We start from the raw sequence: 4663 nt of genomic DNA on the forward strand, positions 1-4663 counted from the left end.
TATGAGTGTAAAAGTCAGTTGGGTTTATGATGGGCTTTGGAAAGAATACCATTGTGTGGATAAAAAAAACCCAACTGATGTAGAGAGGAAGGGAGAGGGACAGAGAGAGAGAAACATCAATGATGAGAGAGAAACATCAATTGGCTGCCTCCTGATGGGGATCAAGCCCAATCTGGGCATGTGCCCCTGACCGGAACCGAACCAGGATCCTTCAGTCCGCAGGCTGATGCCTCATCCACTGAGCCAAACCAGCCAGGGGAAAAAAAAATGCTTTTTTAAAAAAAAATTTGGGAATCTTTAAAGCTCAGAAATATAATACAATCTAAGTTGAAATAATGACATTGTTAATACTACTCAGTGGGAAGCCGAGGGCTTACTGTGTGACTAACCAAGTCCTATCAGATAAAAGAAGTGCCTTTACATATGCTCAATCCTCATGGCACCTTCCAGAAAAGATCAGTTGCTCCGGAAGCATATCACTCCAGGACCACTCGAGAGATCCACCGCTGCCCTTTAATGAACCAATCTCTCTGACATTGCTTTTGTGTGTGAGAAGCTCCTCAATGTTTCCCTGACCAAATCATAGCCTTTAATCGGTGATCAGTTCTCTGTAACTAAGCAAATTTTTACAGTGTAGTGAATGAATATTTACCGACTTCAACCCTAGTTACCCTCTTGGAGGGAGGAGTCAAAGGGCTTTCTGGCAATGGCTCAAGTTATCTCAAAAATCTCTTAAATTAGCTTGTTTAATTTTGACATGTCTTTGTGTATATACTGAATTGCTATTCATTCTAGTAAGTTGGAGGGAACGCCATGTTGATTTAAAAACTTTAAGATCAATTAAGCCAGCATTGAAATCCAAGCTGAAACAGCAAAGTATTTGCCAAGGAGGAGCAGAAAACCTCATTTATCTAATTTGTTGGCTTGATGAGGACTGTGACTAGGTTTTGTTGTACCACCTCTGCTTTGGTACCATGGGATCATGTGAGAGGAAAAAAAAAGTGATGCCTCAGGAGCTGTGTCTGGGCTGTGGGGCCAGCCAGGAACTCCCCGAAACAGGACTCCTTCTCCGTAGTGTTCTTTAAAGAAGGCCACAGGCCAGGGGCTCAAGGCCCACGGAATGCTGACCCACCTGTCTGTGTGGACAGAGTGATTCATTTCATTCATCCCATAAAATATCTCAAAAAAAAAAATTCTCAGAGACATCCAAAACTCACCCATTATCACATTATCTCAAAGGAGGGTCAACGTATGGGGAAACTAGAAATAAACTCAGCTCCGTGCTGATTTACTTACCTAAAACTTTCTAGTAACCGATTCATAGCCAACTCTGAAATACTTGGAGGTACCAGCCATCACAGATGTCACAGATCCTGGGTTAAGAATCCTCGTGACTCTCTACTAAGATGGGAATAGTCAACATGAAGAGGAAAACACAAGACAGGCGACACTACCAGGAGTATGACACAACCCAGGCTGGGCTCCTACTCCATCATAGGGAACAAGCTCATTTCTGGGCTCCAGGCTCCTTAATCCACAGGTACTACAGCCCTGCTGTGGTCCCAATGGTGTGATCCCAATGGCTGGGTCTCCAGGTCTCCATTATCTTCCCCAACCTGCTCACTGATGCCTGACACGTCTTCATGCAAAGACGGAGGATAGAAATCAGGCCTAAAGTCCAATGTTCTTGAAACTGAAACACTGACTTCAATTGGCATTAAGTTGCAAATGACCAATAGAAGATGCTTTTCAAAAAGTGAGCATTTAAAAAGCAAATAAATAGGTAAAGCAAATAGGCACAGATATTTAAAGGAGGAAAGAAGGACCAGTGAGTAAAGAAACATCAAAGAAAGGAGAGGATGGAGGTTTTCCGTCATTTGCATTTTGGCTTAGAGTTGTCCCTCTTCCCTGAGGCATTAGAGCTGTGACTAATGGACAGCTGATACATCAGTACAGTGTGCTATCTCTGCTCCCAACCCTGGACCGCGTTCACGTCTCTCTTCCATTTGCTGATTTCTGTTCCTCCCTCCACCACTCTCCTCTCCTCTCCAACTCCGCATTTGCTAAGTCAATGCCTGGGGCTGCTGGCTGAGCTCTGAGGAAGGTGGTGCACAGTCGCTCAGAGGATGCTGTGCCCTCCCGAGTGTGACAGTGCTTCCCTGGACACTGTTTTTATTTTACTTTATTTTTATTTTTAAATATATTTTTTTAAGCTGAGTTCAGAGAGGAAGGGAGAGGGAGAGACAGAGAGAAACATCAATGATGAGAATCATGGATCGGCTGCCTTCTGCACGCCCCCTACTGAGGATCAAGCCCACAACCGGGGCATGTGCCCTGACGGGGAATCAAACCATGATCTCCTGGTTCACAGGTCGATGCTCAACCACTGAGCCACTCCAGCCTGGCTGGACAGTTTTTAAAAGGCTGTTTCTGTTTTTTCAGCCTCCTCTACTCCCACATCAGGAAGTAGCTGATGATTCAGGGAGGCTTGGAACCCGATTGGTGCCAAGCCTGAGCCACCCTGTGTGTCCTGAGGTCAGGGGTGAGTGGATTATAAACACTAAAAGCTAATTAACGTAAGAGTGAGGTGGAGGGAGCAGACAGACAACAGCTCATAAGGAAAGCAAACATGGATTTGCAGGTAATATGGTCATTTATCTAAAAACCCAAGACATTAACTAAAAACTATATGGACAACAGTATGGTGGTTACCAGAGAGAAGGAGGGTGGGAGGTTGTAAAAGGTCAAGGGGTCAAATATATGGTAATAAAAGATTTGATCTGGGGTAGTAAATACACAATGTAACACACAGATGATATGTCCTAGAATTGTATATTGAAACCTATATAATTTTATTTACCAACGTCACCCCAATAAATGTAATAAAAAAAGATGCAAACATACAAAAGTGAATCATGCCTTGGGAATTCAGGCTTCAAGTTGGATTTGACTTTGACCTGTAAGTCGAGGCTTGTTTTAATTGGCCAATTTTATAGCAATGGTTGGAGAAAGAATGGGAAAGATCCACATAAACTGAGATTCTAATAATAAAATTCCTTCTCACCCGAGAGACAAAGCACATGGGTTTTTACAGTGAAATCAAACCTATAAAAAACACACGTTTGGCAGTTTTATTTTTCCGATTCAGAGTCATCGTGAAGTCGTCTCATTCAAGGATAACAAGCCTGGGAAAGCCCCTGTGTTTCTTGTAACCCTTGCTCCCCTCCTGGCCGACTGTCATTGTTCCGAAGGGCCGCCAGAGCGATGGCTACAGGCTGCCTGGCCTGAACCACAGAGATGCATCCTCACAGTCCCGGAGGCTGTAAGTCAGAGAGTAAGATGTCAGCAGGGTGGTGTCTTTTGGGGCCTCTCTCCTGGGCCTGTAGATGGTCAGCTTCCCCCTGAATCTTCACATGAGCTTCCCTCTGCGCCTGTGTCTTGTGTACACTTCCCCTTCTTACTTACAAGGATACCAGTCAGACTGGGTTCGTGCCCAGTCCAATTACCTAATTCTAACTTAAAGTACTGGAGGTTAGGGTGTCATCATTTTTTAAAAATTGGGGGGGGGGGTAAGGAGAGCCCAATTCAGCCCATAGCACAGACCTAGGATAGTTTAGGTACCTACATTTAGCTAACGTGTACGTGGTATAGAAGTAAAATTCCACATTTTTTTTCTGTATACTACTTACCCAATTTTTTAAAAAATATATATTTTATTGATTTTTTAAAGAGAGGAAGGGAGAGGGATAGAGAGCTAGAAACATCGATCAGCTGCCTCCTGCACACCCCCCACTGGGGATGTGTCTGCAACCCAGGTACATGCTCTTGACCGGAATCAAACCTGGGACCCTTCAGTCCGCAGGCTGATGCTCTATCCACTGAGCCAAACCGGTTAGGGCACTACTTACCCAATTTGAAAGAGTATTTAGGGGGCTGTGGCCACATCCCGGTCAGGAAAGAGAGCAGCTGGAGCCTGCGCAGCGTGGCCTGGGGTGCTGGCAAATAGGCCCAGACTGGCTGTGCAGTCAGCAGGCGGACCGGGCAGGACCTGGCCACTGTGAGGCGTGGTGAAGCCCTGGCCCGACTCAGAGCGACAGTTGTCTGACTTCCCGGGGTCAGAGTGGGGAGGGATCTCCGCAGGGAGCAGCCCAGGCAGACTGAGTCACCCCTGCGTGTGCTCCTGGAGTTCTTCGCCCAGAATGCTCCCCAGGATGTGACACATCAATCACATCACCGTCATTTCCATGCTTGCCTCCGGGCCATGTTCAGGCCTCAGAAGGAGGAGTGACGTCTTCACCGTTATACCCATGGTGACGAGCACATAGTACGCATCTAGGGCGCTCAGGGGAGCGGTGGGAGTTGTGGAGAGGTCGGGGCAGAGGCAGGGTGTGACCCTGGGACTTCCATCCTCCCACCGGCCAAGCGGCCAAGCGAGGCCCAGAGCTGACGGTGGAAGGTAGGATTCCTGGTTCCTCCGCATGAGTGGCCGCTAAGCACAAGTTTGTCATTCGCTGCAGCACTTCCTCCCCTGGGTGCGGAGGGGGCCGTACCCTTCCTGTTATTCCTAATCTGCTTGCTGTGAGTTGTGAGGTTTAAGAGGTCCAGCTGGAAGCCAGGCCCTGCTTCCCACCTGGGGGACGGCACCGGCTTGCCCACACCTGCG

At 47.0% G+C, this 4663-nt stretch overlaps 1 long non-coding RNA gene across 1 annotated transcript; it reads right to left on the reverse strand.

The window, feature by feature from the left end:
• Positions 1-3117: 3117 nt before the first annotated feature.
• LOC106725741 lies at positions 3118-4212 on the reverse strand. The gene is made up of 2 exons (XR_001361677.1): positions 3909-4212; positions 3118-3320 (listed from the first exon to the last, which is right to left on the reverse strand). It is a non-coding gene; the product is annotated as an uncharacterized LOC106725741 (long non-coding RNA).
• Between the last annotated feature and the right edge of the window lie 451 nt (positions 4213-4663).

The sequence above is a fragment of the Myotis brandtii genome, unplaced genomic scaffold, assembly GCF_000412655.1.
Source record: "Myotis brandtii unplaced genomic scaffold, ASM41265v1 scaffold185, whole genome shotgun sequence".
Classification (NCBI taxonomy): domain Eukaryota; kingdom Metazoa; phylum Chordata; class Mammalia; order Chiroptera; family Vespertilionidae; genus Myotis; species Myotis brandtii.